The following is a 19,040-nucleotide window of genomic DNA, read 5'->3' on the forward strand; positions in this document are numbered from 1 at the left end:
TATAAATCCCCAACAGTGTCACCAGCAAAGCACCCCCACACCATCACACCTCCTCCTCCATGCTTCACGGTGGGAACCAGGCATGTAGAGTCCATCCGTTCACCTTTTCTGCGTCGCACAAAGACACGGTGGTGGGAACCAAATATCTCAAATTTGGACTCATCAGACCAAAGCACAGATTTCCACTGGTCTAATGTCCATTCCTTGTGTTATTTAGCCCAAACAAGTCTCTTCTGCTTGTTGCCTGTCCTTAGCAGTGGTTTCCTAGCAGCTATTTTACCATGAAGGCCTGCTGCACAAAGTCTCCTCTTAACAGTTGTTGTAGAGATGTGTCTGCTGCTAGAACTCTGTGTGGCATTGACCTGGTCTCTAATCTGAGCTGCTGTTAACCTGCGATTTCTGAGGCTGGTGACTCGGATAAACTTATCCTCAGAAGCAGAGGTGACTCTTGGTCTTCCTTTCCTGGGGCGGTCCTCATGTGAGCCAGTTTCTTTGTAGCACTTGGGGACACTTTCAAAGTTTTCCCAATTTTTCGCACTGACTGACCTTCATTTCTTAAAGTAATGATGGCCACACGTTTTTCTTTACTTAGCTGCTTTTTTCTTGCCATAATACAAATTCTAACAGTCTATTCAGTAGGACTATCAGCTGTGTATCCACCTGACTTCTGCACAACACAACTGATGGTCCCAACCCCATTTATAAGGCAAGAAATCCCACTTATTAAATCTGACAGGGCACACCTGTGAAGTGAAAACCATTTCCGGTGACTACCTCTTGAAGCTCATCAAGAGAATGCCAAGAGTGTGCAAAGCAGTCATCAAAGCAAAAGGTGGCTACCTTGAAGAACCTAGAATATAAGACATATTTTCAGTTGTTTCACACTTTTTTGTTAAGTATATAATTCCACATGTGGTAATTCATAGTTTTGATGCCTTCAGTGTGAATGTACAATTTTCAAAGTCATGAAAATACAGAAAAATCTTTAAATGAGAAGGTGTGTCCAAACTTTCGGTCTGTACTGTATGTCATGTAGCAACGGTGTCTGGATGGGCAATGTGGAGCCAGCAAGTCTAGATCTTTACCCAAAATATCATCAGTGATTAAAATCATCTTGCCCCTAAAAAGTCACGTTATACTTCCAGCCATTGGGTGTCTCCTTTTTCTCCCAATTTGCTGTCAAGAAAAAGAGGCTCCCAGCAGAAAAGACACTGAAACGTTTTAGGGGGCTGAGCTTTGTCTCTGCTCTCCTGTCTATTAAAGTGCATAAAACTATAATTACACATCAGTAATTTTTATCAGTATTTGTATGCTGAAACCCAAACGAACAGGTGTCAATCTTTCAATTATAGTTATTCTCTGTAAATTTCACTCCTAGTTTGGGCATACAAACACTGACGTGTGAATGAGGTCTAACACAGAGAGGCTGCCTTTTAGTTTCGAAACAGACATGTGATTGCACAGTGGCAGGAGCAAAGTTGGGGAAAGGAAGTTCCAGCACTTATTGAGCTGGCAAGAATGCTGATAAAGAGAAACTGTCCACTCAAATATAGCAGATGGCAATTCACAGATCTTCTGACCGACCTTTAATACAGGACGAGACAATCAGCGCTCATATAGCACTACTTGACTTCGCAGAATCATCAGGTTCTGACATAAAAATGTAATTTTTATAAAAATACTGAAAAACTTAAGAGGCTCACATGAACTATTTTTGGCTTGCGTGGGTTCTACAAGCAGCCTTCCCATCTGCAGGTGTTTGCCATTTTACAATGGTATGTACTGGCATGTACACTGCCAAAAAACCAAATTGCTGTAAAATGAAGTAAAATCTACTTTGCAAAGTTGAAATGAATAGTACAAAACTCTTTAAAAACAAAAACAAAACAAAACCTGGCAAATTGAGCTTTAACTGGTCCAGCTAGTAGAAACCCACGTGTGGCATTGCCAAGGTTCAAGTAGCTGAAGCAATATCCTATTCCGACCACTGAAACAAAGTAAATTAATCCTAGATTATGTCATAACCTGGAAAGAGCAGCTTAGAACAAAACAGCTTTCACACACTACTCGCTACATGTAATTACATTTAGCAGAAACTTCTTGTTTTTATTCCACGTCTTGGGACTTACCTGATGAATTTCCATTTAAGGCTTTAGAGCTTGTACAATATTTGATAAAAGCAAAGCTCTATTAAATATTGCAACTCTAGGTTGGCCTGTACACTAAATCTATGCTTTTAGTGTATTAAATATTAAGCCGCAGCACTCGGATCCTTTTTCAACAATATCCTGCTCCTCCAAATCTGCTACATTAACAACTGAATGTTTAAAGGGATGCAAATAGTCATCGACTAGGAAATAAAATAAAAAAGCCCCTGTGGGTGGAATGCTTTTTATAGCAATCACAAACTCTAGAAAGGAGAAGAAGCTGTCTGTTCGCAAGAATTATAAAGAGGCGTGCCAGGAATAAAAAATAGTAAATGGTAGTGAATGATAATCCTATTACCTGGTGCCTTATTGGTGAATGATCAGTCTGTTCATGACCCCCCTTATAATCTGCATTATAACTATCCAATCCTTCAGCATCTTTTGTGTTGCCCAATCCCGCAGCGTGTTTTGTGTTGCCCAATCCCGCAGCGTCTTTTGTGTTGCCCAATCCCGCAGCGTCTTTTGTGTTGCCCAATCCCGCAGCGTCTTTTGTGTTGCCCAATCCCGCAGCGTCTTTTGTGTTGCCCAATCCCGCAGCGTCTTTTGTGTTGCCCAATCCCGCAGCGTCTTTTGTGTTGCCCAATCCCGCAGCGTCTTTTGTGTTGCCCAATCCCGCAGCGTCTTTTGTGTTGCCCAATCCCGCAGCGTCTTTTGTGTTGCCCAGTCCCGCAGCGTCTTTTGTTTTGCCCAGTCCCGCAGTCTTTTGTGTTGCCCAATCCCGCAGAGTCTTTTGGGTTGCCCAATCCCGCAGCGTCTTTTGGGTTGCCCAATCCCGCAGCGTCTTGTGTGTTGCCCAATCCTGCAGTGTCTTTTATGATGGCCACAATTAGTCATTCTCCCTAAATTTTCCTATGACAGCTTAAATTTGACTTTAGGTCCAGGTTGTAGCATTCAGATAATCAAAGTGCAGGAAAAAAAAAGGCTGATAATTCAGCAACAAAGCAGCCGGCAAGAGAATTGTCTCTATTACCTCTAACCTGATGCGCTTTAATGGAGGCAAAAATTTCTGCAATGATAAACTACACAATTTGCAACAAGACTGACTGCAGTTTTGATGCATTTTTGTCACTGTGGCCAAAATAGAATCAGATAAATTCACCAATTAAGTGTTCTTGCTGTGTCCTGCCCCACCACAAGGGGGCGATGAGCTCTACACCTGGGCCTGTTGCACACAATCAGGACATATAAGCAACAAATGTTTTCATTCACTCACTGTAAGCAGTGATCGGAACGTAAAGAATGGAAGGAATGGAATGAAAGGAATGCCGCTATTCTTGTACTAAACAACATTGTCAAAAGACCCCATGCAAACTGACTGTACCTGTTTGTTCCACATTGTTTTGTATTACGGTAGCTAGTTGCAATGTGCTTCAGAATGGATCATACCTAGTTACAAATATGACACAATGAACAAAAAGAAAAAAGGTTTTTGCTCCCCAGCTCTGTCCTCTCGGGAGGGATCTTGTTTCACAGGCTGGGCAGCAGTTACTACAGTGGGAAAAACACTACGTGGAGAACAGTAGAGCAATGTATTAGTAGCAGATCTGTGTTCTCACTAAAGACAGGGAATAACTGCCCCACTATCTAAGACAAGCTGTAAATAGAGGGAATGTCTGCGAGGGAGGAATCAGAACTGTAGTCTTTCACGTTAGTAATCCAACGCTGGGCAAGAAAATAATTAAAATAAGGATAATTACTTCTGAGCAACGGAGAGAGCATTCAGACACGTTTAGGTACTCTGCAGTATTTTTTTTATAAGCTCAGAAAACCCCTTTAACCTTCCTAACAATTCAGAAAACAAAAAAAAGGCTCATGACACAATGTTAAGACTTTAAAGGGCAACTATTGTTTTATTTAATATCTAATCCCGTCCTACATTGTTCAGCACGTTGGTGGGGACTTTGTCCTGAGACCACAACTTGATCTTTCAAGAAAATGCTCTGTAGCGAGTAGATCGGCAGGCTCAGGCGCTGAGCTCCTACATGAGTGCATGCTCAAAGTGGTGCACAGGCTCAATAGAAAGTGTATGAGCCCATACTCCACTTGTGCACAAGCTCACAGACTTTCTATTGAGCCCTTACGCCGCTCTGTGCATGCTCTGCCAGCTGAAGAGGGGTTTTATGAGCGAGCGATCGGGCGCAGTCCAGGTCCTGCTGCACAAACAACCTTCATTCTCGGCAGCGCATCATTCTGTGTAAACAGGACTCGTGCTGCCGAGGATAATGGCAGCCTACGTGCACTAGATGTTCTATTGCTGATCATACGTCGCACATCAGGAGTGTGGTCTGTGCTATTAACCGTCGACAGGTCAACGTAGCTGATCGGATGTCGTTCACCGTCTCCGATCCTTAGGTGTAAACACACTTTTAGTGCAATAATCTGCCACCGCCGTGGAGGGAAGAGAAATGTAAGCGTTGGCTAGCAGCAAGCCACGCGGATAATCATCCAGTAACAGAAATATTGAGGGGGAGTGTGAACAGAGAGTGAGAAAACAAGGCGTCAGGCTGATAACCTTGTGGATAAAATGAGGAAATGTGTGACTATAAAGAAAGAAAATCACAGATGAAATATCTCCGTTGTTTCCCCCATCGTTAACCTCTTCTAGATCCCACATCTGACACACCGCAGCTTAACAGTGACGACGCTACGAATGATAGCAAAAAATATATATATAAAAAGGAAAGACAGATCAAAAATGCCGAGAACAAATATAAACTGGGGACCCCCCCAGCCTCCAAACCAAAACTTAGGCCCCGAGACCAAGTCTGGATACCTGCAATGCAAACTGTGCTGCATATTTGTACCATTTTTAATCAGTTCATGACTAGACACATTTTCAAGGTTTTTTTGCCATAAATACGCTTTTTAACAGCTCTAAAAAATTCTCTTCGAAAAATTAAAATAATTTTTGCCCCCTTTTTTTTTTTTTCCGCAATACATGATGCTTAATTTTTATGTCATTTTCATATCCTTTTTTTTTTTAGGATATGTTCACACACGTTGTGTTTTTTTCTGCTTCAAACTTTTCTCTGGCAGAAAAACGCAGGTTTTGGTGTGCTTTTTTGCTGTGTTTATTTGACCACCCAATACTTCAAATAGGTGAAAAAACGCTGCAAAAACATGTGTGAACAGAGAATTCTGGTTTCTCATACACTTTGCTGGTGCTGCAAAACGCAGCTGAAAATTTGCATAAAAATCTGCAGCAAAATACGCTGCAAAACCCAACGAGTGTGAACATAGCCTTATATTGGCTGATAAGAAGGGGATTTGTCAAGAAAAATAGGAAATGTGGGTCTATTTTTAACATTTTTCCACAAAGTACCTTTTAAAGAAATTATAAAAACCTTTTTCGAGAAAATATTTTTATACATTGGACTTTTTTTTTTTCTCAATGGGGGCTGGAGACACTAGAGACAGTGATGCAGAATGGTGAATCCTCTTTTTTATTTTATAATTGCTTTTTTATTTATGTTTTTACATTTATTTTACTCACTGTGCCCCCAATAAGGAGGAGGAGGGGGTGGGATTCAATATATTAATGCATTTATTTTATTGCCAATTTCCCCTGTAACTGAGGCTGAAATATTAATCAGTTACAGAGGAATTTCAGCCTTCAGGCTAGGACCCAGCAGCTATTGTCCCCTCCCGACTCCCAGTGATCACTGGGTCTGGAGGAGGAAGCACTGTCAGTGCTACGGCTTCCTAATCTATGTACAGAAGTTCTGGTTCACAGTTGTATGATCTTGTGCAAGCTGCTAAGACTGCATTGATGTTTTAGAACGTCAGTGCAGGAATAAGTGTGGGAAGGCCAGAGGTTTATAGTCTATGGGCGGTCCAGAAGTAGTTTATTTTCAGTGTTATTAGTACTATAATATCCCCAAAAAGAACAAAACTTTAGTTTCTATTTTTTTTAGTAGTGGAAACTCAGTTTTTGCAACTCCAATAGATTATGATACAGAGAGCTATGCAAATGATGTTTCAGAGAACCGCTAATATGTCATAGATGTCGCAGATTTCAGCACGGAAGACATTGTGGGAGAAATAATTGTTTTACTTACAACACACAGCAGCCATTCTCCATAACACCATCATCAACAGGGGGAATTACAGAAAAGTACAATGACACAAAACCACTGAGAAGTCATACAGCAATTCCAAAATGCACACATTAACAATTAGCACAGCGCCATGTGCTGACTAAACAGCATGAGCCTGCAGCTGTTGTATACTCCAGCAATCGAAACATATCATAAGGTTTCATTAATAGAGGTAGGAGTTTCACGAGCCTACTTTAAAAATATCTCTGATATAACAGAAGTTGTCAATAATCAGCTGTACACTTAAAATGTATAATAAAAAAATAAAGAAAAATACTTGCTGCACAAATCGAGCAATCAGCAGTTAAAGGGGTTGTCCACTTATGAGGACATTTTTTTTTATTTTTTATTTTTTAAAGGATTTATCAGGGACTTGGGTCAGGGGGTTCCTATAGGGGTGAGAACTTACTGGCAGGTACCTGTCCTACCATCTGACAATCTTTTCAGGTTCAAATAGGTCATGGGCCGCTCCCCCGGCGATTTACCTGCTTTCTGTGATGTCATGTCGACAGAGCAACTACTTCCCTTCCCTCCTGCTTTGACGATGGGACGTCACTGCCAACGTCATGCTGATTGACAACTAGCTCCCCTCTGCTTAACTGCGGGGAGTTGAGGGTCAATCGGCATGACATCGGCAGTAACGCCCCATCAACAGAGTAGTCTGCGAAAAAAAAAGAGCTGCTCTGTTGATATGAGGTCAAAGGATGCAGGAGAAATCGTCGTAGGGCAGAACAGGCAGGTAGATAGATAGTAACTATACTTGCCAGTAAGCTCTTGGCTCCATAGGAAAACTCCAAAAGTCCGGATTAACCCCTTTAAATGCTTGTATTTTCGGCTATTATTTTTGTAATTTGGTTTCATTAAAAATATTGTACCGTTTGCCTTTGATAGCTATTGTTTGCTGCAAAATGAGTTAACTGAGAATCCATAAGTGAGCTCATCTGAACAGCCCAATCTTATCTAATAAGTTGTATCTTTCTTTTTTATCTCCTCTTAGCGGATTTTCGACTACAGACCACAATAAAGCTGAATGAGCAAGAAAGAGAGAGCCAGTAAAAGCAAAACGGTGCAACTTCTTTAATACATACGAATTGCAAAAATTATTTTTAGTCCCAAATACATGAAATTAAGTAAAAAAAAAAAAAGCATCAAGGCCTTTCCGTACATATAACGTGTCCGCTTACCAGCATGAAGGTTTCTGTGCAATCCGTTTCTGCAGGTAGAAATTAGCCCGTTTGCTTTACAGGTGCAGAACGTCATCCATTCATTTGCTTTCTGATGAGATTATATTAATCCTCGCTGTAAAACAAGAAATTAAAATATGTATTAAAAGAGGTGTATAATGTATGTATTATATGTAATGTATATATAATACCCGCTGCGATAAAGGAAGGATTTTAGTGAATATTTTGACATTATTAACCCCGCTCGCGTCTCAATGGAAGATCACTTTCTACTTTCTCACATCGCCGGCCTCTATGTATCACTGTAGGAAATCACGTAAGCGGCTTCCTGTCGCAGGCCACAAATACATCAAGGTCAATGACTGCACGTGTGCATCTCTACACCGCGGTGAGAAACTGATGTCGGCACAGGAAGAAATAACGGCAGGGGCTCAATCCTTCCCCAGATCAATCAGAAGAAGGATCCAGCAGAACACGGACCAACCACAGGATCGCGAGAGGTTACATTTCTGGAGATGACCACAAAAAGAGAAAATATAACCTCATCTCAAGAATCAAAGACAATGGTGGCAGACAGGAATTAGTAGTGATGTCTCTTGTGCAGCACAATGAAGAAAATAATTAGCATTGCCATAAATAAAGTCTGCAGAAAGCGGATCTTTGCAGCAAAGTTTACAAGAAAGGGAAACCTCAATATGTCTTGCCGAGATTCAAGCTGCCCGAACCATGGACGGCATAAATCAGACACTGGCAGCGTGACTGCAGTTGTGCACGTTTTACACATTAGACTAATGTTGGCTGAACCTGACGATATCGATGGGTTTTGGCTGACGGTCTAATGTGTCGGGGGAGACGTAGATTGGACATGTCCGATCTATTACTGCCGATCGCTTCGTTCTCCCAGTGATAAACCGTAATAGAGAACATACAACAGCTGTCGGCTGAAGGATCAGACAAAGCTTTGTTCAGCCGACAGCCATCTAAAGCGTATGGACGGCTTTACTCTGAAATGATGCGGCGTTTCAGAGAAAACATACCTACAAAAGTCAGGGACTGTGTGTCTTAGGTGACTAGTCCAAGAGGCCGGGTAGACAGCAGCCTGTATTCTGCTCACAGATTTGCATTTTCTTTGAGAGAGGAAGTAAGAGAAAGCGAGAGACAGAGAAAAACAGAAAGAGAGAAAAAGAGTACGAGAAACAAAAAAAAAATAAAGAGACAGAAAGAAAAAAAGAAAGAAAGAGGAAGAAAGATAAATAGAAAAAAAAAGAAATTGAAAAAGTGCGAAAAGAGAAAGAAAGTGAGGGAGAAAGATAAATAGAGAAAAAGAGAAAAAAAAGAAAGAGATGGATTAAGAGAAAAAGTGAAATAAGGAGGAAAAAAAGGGAGGATAAACGAGATAAAGAGAGAGGGGAAAAAAAGAGAAAAGAGAGAGAAATAGTGAGCGCTATGCTATGGCTGACACAAAGTTGCTGAATTTCCTGACAGCGTTTCCAATCTGTTCTCCGTTTTCATATACGGAGCAGCGCTCACCTCGCCCTGACAGATCCGCATTATTACACTTTCTCTGAACTCGGCACAGGGCCAGCTCTCTGTATTTCCTACTAGAAACTAAATGAACAAAGTGACAATTGGGCGTTCTCAGTTGGGGATGTGTTCCAGCACAAACACTATCCAACAAGGGAATGCAGGGTCAGACTTCTAGACGCTCCCTTTTGACAAGGATAATGGTGACACTCAGCTGACAAATTATTCGCAAATTTCAAGGAGGAAAAAGAGGTGAAAGACACAACAAAAGTAAAAAAACAAATATTATGCGCCATCAAAAACGCAAGTATTTACTAAAATGTCCAGAGAGGTGACAGGTCCTCTTTAATGTGAATTTTCCCTTTAAATTTTGTTGTCTGGTAGTTCTGTTCTTTCACTTTGCACACCAAATTACATTACACATATTATATGGGTATATACACTGCTCAAAAAAATAAAGGGAACACTGAAATAACACATCCTAGATCTGAATGAATGAAATCTTCTCATTGAATACTTTGTTCTCTACAAAGCTGAATGAGCTGACAACAAAATCACACAAAAATCATCAATGGAAATCAAATTTATTAACCAATGGAGGCCTGGATTTGGAGTCACCCCCGAAATTACAGTGGAAAAACACACTCCAGGCTGATCCAACTTTGATGTAATGTCCTTAAAACAAGTCAAAATGAGGCTCAGTATTGTGTGTGGCCTCCACGTGCCTGTATGACCTCCCTACAACGCCTGGGCATGCTCCTGATGAGGCTGAGTATTGTGTGTGGCCTCCACGTGCCTGTATGACCTCCCTACAATGCCTGGGCATGCTGCTGATGAGGCTTAGTATTGTGTGTGGCCTCCACGTGCCTGTATGACCTCCCTACAATGCCTGGGCATGCTCCTGATGAGGCTGAGTATTGTGTGTGGCCTCCACGTGCCTGTATGACCTCCCTACAACGCCTGGGCATGCTCCTGATGAGGCTCAGTATTGTGTGTGGCCTCCACGTGCCTGTATGACCTCCCTACAATGCCTGGGCATGCTCCTGATGAGGCTGAGTATTGTGTGTGGCCTCCACGTGCCTGTATGACCTCCCTACAACGCCTGGGCATGCTCCTGATGAGGCTCAGTATTGTGTGTGGCCTCCACGTGCCTGTATGACCTCCCTACAATGCCTGGGCATGCTCCTGATGAGGCTGAGTATTGTGTGTGGCCTCCACGTGCCTGTATGACCTCCCTACAACGCCTGGGCATGCTCCTGATGAGGCTCAGTATTGTGTGTGGCCTCCACGTGCCTGTATGACCTCCCTACAATGCCTGGGCATGCTCCTGATGAGGCTCAGTATTGTGTGTGGCCTCCACGTGCCTGTATGACCTCCCTACAATGCCTGGGCATGCTCCTGATGAGGCTGAGTATTGTGTGTGGCCTCCACGTGCCTGTATGACCTCCCTACAACGCCTGGGCATGCTCCTGATGAGGCTCAGTATTGTGTGTGGCCTCCACGTGCCTGTATGACCTCCCTACAATGCCTGGGCATGCTCCTGATGAGGCTGAGTATTGTGTGTGGCCTCCACGTGCCTGTATGACCTCCCTACAACGCCTGGGCATGCTCCTGATGAGGCTCAGTATTGTGTGTGGCCTCCACGTGCCTGTATGACCTCCCTACAATGCCTGGGCATGCTCCTGATGAGGCTGAGTATTGTGTGTGGCCTCCACGTGCCTGTATGACCTCCCTACAACGCCTGGGCATGCTCCTGATGAGGCTCAGTATTGTGTGTGGCCTCCACGTGCCTGTATGACCTCCCTACAATGCCTGGGCATGCTCCTGATGAGGCTCAGTATTGTGTGTGGCCTCCACGTGCCTGTATGACCTCCCTACAATGCCTGGGCATGCTCCTGATGAGGCTGAGTATTGTGTGTGGCCTCCACGTGCCTGTATGACCTCCCTACAACGCCTGGGCATGCTCCTGATGAGGCTGAGTATTGTGTGTGGCCTCCATGTGCCTGTATGACCTCCCTACAACGCCTGGGCATGCTCCTGATGAGGTTGCGGATGGTCTCCTATGGGATCTCCTCCCAGACCTGGACTAAAGCATCCGCCAACTCCTGGACAGTCTGTGGTGCAACGTGACGTTGGTGGATGGAGCGAGACATGATGTCCCAGATGTGCTCAATCAGATTCAGGTCTGGGGAACAGGCGGGCCATTCCATAGCTTCAATGCCTTCATCTTGCAGGAACTGCTGACACACTCCAGCCACATGAGGTCTGGCATTGTCCTGCATTACGAGGAACCCAGGGCCAACCGCACCAGCATATGGTCTCACAAGGGGTCTGAGGATCTCATCTCGGGACCTAATGGCAGTCAGACTACCTCTGGCGAGCACATGGAGGGCTGTGCGGCCCTCTAAAGAGATGCCACCCCACACCATTACTGACCCACTGCCAAACCGGTCATGCTGAAGGATGTTGCAGGCAGCATATCTCTCTCCACGGCATCTCCAGACTCTGTCACGTCTGTCACATGTGCTCAGTGTGAACCTGCTTTCATCTGTGAAGAGCACAGGGCGCCAGTGGCGACTTTGCCAATCCTGGTGTTCTGTGGCAAATGCCAAGCGTCCTGCACAGTGTTGGGCTGTGAGCACAACCCCCATCTGTGGACGTCGGGCCCTCATACCACCCTCATGGAGTCAGTTTCTAACCGTTTGTGCAGACACATGCACATTTGTGGCCTGCTGGAGGTCATTTTGCAGGGCTCTGGCAGTGCCCCTCCTGTTCCTCCTTGCACAACGGTAGCGGTCCTGCTGCTGGGTTGTTGCCCTCCTACGTCCCCCTCCACGTCTCCTGGTGTACTGGCCTGTCTCCTGGAAGCACCTCCAGCCTCTGGACACTACGCTGACAGACACAGCAAACCTTCTTGCCACAGCTCGCATTGATGTGCCATCCTGGATGAGCTGCCCTACCTGAGCAACTTCTGTGGGTTGTAGAGTCCGTCTCATGCTAACACGAGTGTGAAAGCACAACCAACATTCAAAAGTGACCAAAACATCAGCCAGAAAGCATTGGTACTGAGATGTGGTCTGTGGTCCCCACCTGCAGAACCACTCCTTTATTGAGTGTGTCTTGATAATTACCAATAATTTCCATCTATTGTCTATTCCATTTGCACAACAGCATGTGAAATCGATTGTCAGGCTCTGTGCCCACGATGCAGAAATGCTCCGGATTTTTTCCTGAGCGTTTTTGCATCTCCCTGGCAGAAAAAACTCATGCGGATTTTACATGTGTTTTTCCTGCCAGGGACATGCGGATGTGAAGCGTTCTTCACATGCTTTTCCGCATGCGGGTTGACAAGCGCTTTCCAAGCGATTTTAGTATCACTTGGAAAGTGCTTGACATCTTGGTCACACTATATAACTGGATGGATTTATATAGTGTGACCGAAAGAATGGTAAAAAATAAATATCATACTTACATTCTGATGGCCCCCGGAGTCTTTATTCGATGCGCGTCGGCTTGCCGGCAGCTCGTGGTGCACTGAAGGACCTGCCGACATCAGAGTTGCGTGACCCGTCACATGACTAAATGACGTCAGCGCAGGTCCTTCAGTCCACCGCGAGCTGCTGGCAAGCCAAGACAAGGACACCGCGGGCCATCGGAAGGCAAGCATAATATTTATTTTTTATTTTATTCTTTTTTTTTTTTTTACAGGTTCTATGGTACCCGGGTGCGGAGGAGAGTCTCCTCTTCTCCAAACCCGGGTACCATCCGCACAATGAAACGCATGTAATCCGCATGTACAGATCCAGTGATGCGGAATCCATACGTTCCAATGCAAATCAATGGAGGCGAAAAAGCAGCACTTCCGCAAAATAATTGGTAGTGCTGCGTTTTTTTTATCATTGGGGAACATGGCAGGCCTTCTACCAAGCGTTTTTGCAGCGGAATTGCCGCTGCGGAAACGCTTAAAAAACGCATCGTGGGCACACAGCCTCAATCCGTGTTGCTTCCTAAGTGGACAGCTTGATTTCATAGAAGTTTGATTCACTTGGAGTTATATTCTGTTCTTTAAGTGCTCCCTTTATTTTTTTGAGCAATGTATTTCACTGTGTGGTGCAGCCTACTGTTTACTATATGGGCAGCACCACGAGTCCTTCAAGAGGGAACGTCTCCTTGGTTCTACTTGCGGGATTATGGTGTGGCATAATGTACAGTAGCCGGACCCCTCTAGTCTTCATTCCCGATACACTAACAGGTCCCCGTTACATTGATTTGGTGGTGGAACCAGTGGTACGGCCATTTCTCCAAAGTGTCCCAGGAGGCGTTTGTCAACAAAACAACGCCACATGACATGTTCCTCGTGTTACTGTGAGCAGACTGTGGCCTAATCATGCTACCATGGCCTGCAGTGTCTCCAGACTTGTCTCCCATGGGGCACATCTGGGACATCATTGGTCCACAATTACAAAAGGAGATGCCAGCAGCGGATCTTGATGATTTACCTAAGTGCATTCAGCGCAGCAAAATATTCATCAGACAATCACTGATAGCAGCCAAGACTAAGTGCGGGGATTATAGCAAGTAGAGCTCATACTCCAGACTGAATAAATAGAAATGTCAGTGTTGAGTGTACAGTGGCTTGTATTCATCACCTCACTGGCTTTTATCCTATTTTGTTACATTACAATCTGTGTAATATTTTTGTAATCCGATTTGTGTGATGCATCAGCACTAAATAGTCTAAGGTGGTGAAGCGAAGTGAGAAAATATAGGCAGAAATTAAATTTATGGGATCAAGTAACTAAAAACTGTCATGTGCATATGTATTCACCCCTTTTGCAATGAAGCCCCTAAACATTTCTGGTGCAAGCAATTACCCTCATAAGTCCCATGCTTCGTGAGAGGACGTCCACCTGTGTGCAATCTAATGTCACATGTCTGTCAGTATATACACTTTACCTTTTCTGAAAGGCCACAGAGGCTGCAACACCATGAAGACCAAGGAGATCTCCAAACCACACCATGAAGACCAAGGAGATCTCCAAACAGCACCATGAAGACCAAGGAGATCTCCAAACAGCACCATGAAGACCAAGGAGATCTCCAAACAGCACCATGAAGACCAAGGAGATCTCCAAACAGCACCATGAAGACCAAGGAGATCTCCAAACAGCACCATGAAGACCAAGGAGATCTCCAAACAGCACCATGAAGACCAAGGAGATCTCCAAACAGCACCATGAAGACCAAGGAGATCTCCAAACAGCACCATGAAGACCAAGGAGATCTCCAAACAGCACCATGAAGACCAAGGAGATCTCCAAACAGCACCATGAAGACCAAGGAGATCTCCAAACACCACTATGAAGACCAAGGAGACAAAGGACAAAGTTGTTGAGAAGTACAAGTCAGGGTTGGGTTATAAAAAAATATCAATCTCTGATGATCCCCGGACCACCATCAAATCCATTATCATCAAATGGAAAGAACATGGTACCACAACAATCCTGCCAAGAGAGGGCGCCACCAAAACTCTCAGCCCGGGCAAGGGGGGCATTAATCAAAGAGGCGGCAGCACAGAGACCAAAGGTAACCCTGAAGGAGCTGCAGAGTTCCGAAGCAGAGACTAGGGAGCCGTACACTGAATAGAGGTAGCCTTTATAGAAGAGTGGGCAGAAAAAAACCTTGACTTACACACAGAAATTGTAAGGCTTGTTTGAGTTTTCCAAAAGATATGTGGAAGACTCCCCAAATGTATGGATTAAGGTGCTGTGGTCAGATGAGACCAAAATGTAACTTTTTGGCCACCAAGGTTAGCGCTATATCTGGCACCAAACAAACAGCTCATCACCCCAAGAACAGCATCCCCACAGTGAAACATGGTGGAGGCAGCATCATGCTGTGGGGATGTTTTTCAGCAGCAATGACAGGAAAAATGGTCTGAGTCAAAGGGAAAATGGATGGTGCGACATACAGGGATATTCTTAAGCAAAACCTGTTTCAGTCTTTCAGTGATTTGGACAGAGGTTCACCTTCCAACAAGACAATGGCCCAAAGCATACTGCTAAAGCAACACTCAAGTGGTTTAAAGGGAAACGTGTAAATGTTTTGGAGTGGCCGAGTCACAGCCCAGACCTTAATCCAATGGAGAATCTCTGGTCAGACTTGAAGATTGCTGTTCACCAGAGGAAACCATCTAACTTGAAGGAGCTGGAGCTGTTTAGCCTTGAGGAATGGGAAAAAATCCCAGTGTCAAGATGTGGAAAGCTCAGAGACATATCCAAAGCGACCAAGGAGGCTCTACTAAGTACTGACTTTAGAGGGGTGAATAGTTATGCACACTGAAGTTTTCAGTTATTTTGTTCTATTTGTTGTTTGCTTCACAATAAAAAGAAAACCAAATGTTCACAGTTGTCGGCATGTTCTTTACATGAACTGATGCAAACCCTCAAGAAAAACAACAGTGAAATTCCAGGTTGTGAGGTAGCAAAACACAAAAAATGCCAAGGGGGGTGAATACTTTTACAAGCCACTGTATATGGGTAGTAGGCTGCAATTACAGTAATTATTCACATAAGACGATGAATAAGAACAGGAGCAGTATTGACGACTTGTTTACCCGGCACAATACTGGTGACGTATGCGAGGTGTGGCTACGGTAGAAAATATGGTTTTCACACTGAGTGAAGCTGTCAAAACAATGTCCAAAGTGCACTGGGAAGGGTCAGCAATAAAAACCACTAGTGCTTGGTTCAGATTAAGGAGGACGCTGCCTCTCAGACAGTAATAGCCCTGTACACTAACACTCTGTGACGGACGCAAATTACTTTAAGTGCATTACAGCTATTTTTAGTGAGGATGCCCTTAACACTGGCCTACTTGCTTATTGTTGGCTCAGGATTAGTACAAACCACGGGGTGAGAAGTCTCATTAATCAAGAGGAATGTAAATGACATTTCGTAATGAACATCTTCATGTAATAAGTGCCTAAGCAGTTCACAAACTGGGTAACTTAGGTCCAAAATACATTAAAATAAATCAAAGAATAAAAAATCCAAGCTTGGCATATCAAATACTTTTCTATCCTGTTCCTCAAAAAGGTGCTGTCTAGATAAAAAAAAATCCTTAAACGGGTACAACCAAGATGTCCCGATTTTGTATTTGCTACAAGTGAAGGAGGATGACACAAAGGCTCATATCAATAGCAAAGCCAGACTCCTTCTTTAGCTCAGCGTACATATAGAAGGGACAGGCTTGAAATGCGATAGTCAGCCAGGTCCCTTCTCTAACGCTGCATACACAGAGAAGGGACAGGCTTGAAATGCGATAGTCAGCCAGGCCCCTTCTCTAACGCTGCATACACAGAGAAGGGACAGGCTTGAAATGCGATAGTCAGCCAGGCCCCTTCTCTAAAGCTGCATACACAGAGAAGGGACAGGCTTGAAATGCGATAGTCAGCCAGGCCCCTTCTCTAACACTGCATACAGAGAAGGGACAGGCTTGAAATGCGATAATCAGCCAGGCCCCTTCTCTAAAGCTGCATACACAGAGAAGGGACAGGCTTGAAATGCAATAATCAGCCAGGCCCCTTCTCTAAAGCTGCATACACAGGGAAGGGACAGGCTTGAAATGCGATAGTCAGCCAGGCCCCTTCTCTAACACTGCATACACAGAGAAGGGACAGGCTTGAAATATGTCAGTTCCCCTTCTCTATTACGGCGTACGCATACACAGAAAAGAGAACAAGCTTGAAATGCACCAACCAGCCCCCTTCTCTATCTCAGCGTACATAGAGAAGGGACAGGCATGAAGAGCGCCAGTCAGCCAGGCCCCCCATCTCTACCACAGTGTATACAGACAAGGGAAAAGGCTTGAAATATGCCAGCCAGCCACCACCCCCACATCTCTATCACGGCGTACACAGAGAAGGGAACAGGCTTGAAATGCACCAGCCAGCCGTCCCATTCTCTATCGCGACATACACAGAGAAAAGAACAGGCTTGAAATGTGTCAGCCAGCCCCTTTTTCTATAGTGACGTACACAGAGAAGGAACCAGGCTTGAAATGCTTCAGTCAGCCAGACTCCTTTATATGTGCTGGCACAGATAGTGCTCTTCTCTTATGCCAAGACGAGCCAAAAGTGAAGCTCCAGGGACCCACGACCAGCGATGGTATCCTCAAATCGGGAAACCTTTATAGAATACAATTAAATTGATGTGCGAGGCTCCTAATTCACTAAGAGGCGCGCGCCCACGTGTTCTCCTCGCCACAAAACTTACTACAGTCCCTGCTGTAGCAAACGCCGCTGCTTGTCATGAATTTGACAAGTGGGAGTCGTCATACCCAGTCACGCCCCAGTGCGGCCCACTTTGTCAAAAAGCTGCAACATTTTTTTTTTGCAACCTTTTCAAAGCTTTTTATGGCAGAATTTTGCCAAAAAAGCTGTGATAAATTAGGTCCATTGTTTTTTGTTAGGTTTAACATCCACGTAAAGAACAAGTTGTATAAAAGTTCACGTTTGTATGGAACAGACCAGAGATGTTCTAGGCAGGTCCTGGGTTCAACGCCCATCAATCACAACATCAGCAAGGAGTTTGTATGTTCTCCCCGTGTTTCCGTGGGTTCTCTGGTTTCCTCTCACACTCCAAAGACATACTGATAGGGAATCTAGATTGTGAGCCTCAATGGGGACAGTGATGAGGTCTATAAAGTGTTGTGCAATATGGTGGCACTACATAAGTAAATCCTGCCAAAACATGTCAGTCTGTCTCAGAAAGCCAAGTCTTCAGCCCACTCCACCATATTTGCCTCTCCCTCTTGGTGACTGCTGCTTCCTGCACTTCCACGGCTAGATAAGGGTTACCCAATAAGTTTTTCAGTGACTCCTCGTGTTCACCATAAGAGACACTCCTAAAATCATTTGTCAGCTGCTCATTTCCCTGCAGATCAAAAGGATCCAGCGACTGAATGCCAACCGCCCGCCCAATATAATGTCAGGGGATAGCCGGGAGGCCTCCACACTAGTTGGCCTATCCCGCCAAAATCAGCAGTGTGGGGGCCTTAAGCGTGCAGGAAGAGCTCTAGGCTGCAAGGTGGATTTGAGAGGTTGCCGGTGGCTCCTAATTCTGAATTTCGATTATTATTTTATTATTTAACAGCCTTCAGCTCGATCTCGAGCCATGGCGACTTGATGGATGAACGATCTGTAGGAAGATCGATGTTATGCAGCCTAGATAGGTCCACCAGGGTCTTCTCTCCTGTTATCTTCATAATATCATGCCATCGGGATGCTGGTCTTTGCCTTGTTCCTTGTATTCTTCCGACCATGATGTACTCTCTTCATATGATGTGTGAATTTTGATATTGGACCTGATAACTTGTGTGAAAGCTCCTGATTAAGAGGTCACTTAGTCAGAACTGCTGGACAAATAAACGTCTTAAATGAGTGGTCAGGGTCTAGTTGAGAAGGACATTGTGCCTATATGAGTATGTGATGTCCAGTCCCTGCCTTGCTCACGTGCATCACACAATGTAAGAGAAGGGGTCTGTGCCGATATTACCTGGTCCCTCCGCAGGTTCTTCACCTTCCTCCATCAGACCAAGCAAGCTATAAGGGACGGAGGGGACATTACATTTACAGGAGCGGTCTGCACAGGGATCACGTCTGATATCACAGATCCCAGCCGGAGCCACGCTCCGCTGAGTAATGCAGTCACTTTCACTGTCTAAATTGTGTTAGGCAGATTAGTGTTAATCACTGACTTTACATTTTCACCGCTAGTAACGAACTACAATTCCATTCAGCCGCGAGCTGACATTATAGACACGGATACACAAAGGAATGAAAGGAGAGTGTTAAAGATCCCCATTATTATGAGGACGATGTATGGACACAGCGCACAGGCCAATGTATCTCTCACCACCATCGGAGAGGACCACCGGGGATCTCTGGCTGCAGGCTCCATCAGTAAAGCGCATATAGAAAGCCGTCACTGGAGTAATAAGAGAAAAGGGGGCACAGCAGGCGGGGC

The 19,040-nt window shown here is 44.6% G+C and overlaps 1 protein-coding gene across 4 annotated transcripts in view; it reads right to left on the reverse strand.

Moving 5' to 3' along the window:
• STRBP (spermatid perinuclear RNA binding protein) overlaps positions 1-19,040 on the reverse strand; it is a 140,436-nt gene that overhangs the window by 91,073 nt on the left and 30,323 nt on the right. For all 4 annotated transcript variants that reach the window (XM_073639752.1, XM_073639748.1, XM_073639749.1 and 1 more), the window contains exon 2: positions 7,489-7,603. The gene's annotated coding sequence lies outside the window, so the exon portion shown is untranslated. The remainder of the gene's footprint in view (positions 1-7,488; positions 7,604-19,040) is intronic.

The sequence above is a fragment of the Phyllobates terribilis genome, unplaced genomic scaffold (assembly GCF_046119375.1).
Source record: "Phyllobates terribilis strain yellow unplaced genomic scaffold, ASM4611937v1 Scaffold_7__3_contigs__length_470593459, whole genome shotgun sequence".
In the NCBI taxonomy this organism is placed as follows: domain Eukaryota; kingdom Metazoa; phylum Chordata; class Amphibia; order Anura; family Dendrobatidae; genus Phyllobates; species Phyllobates terribilis.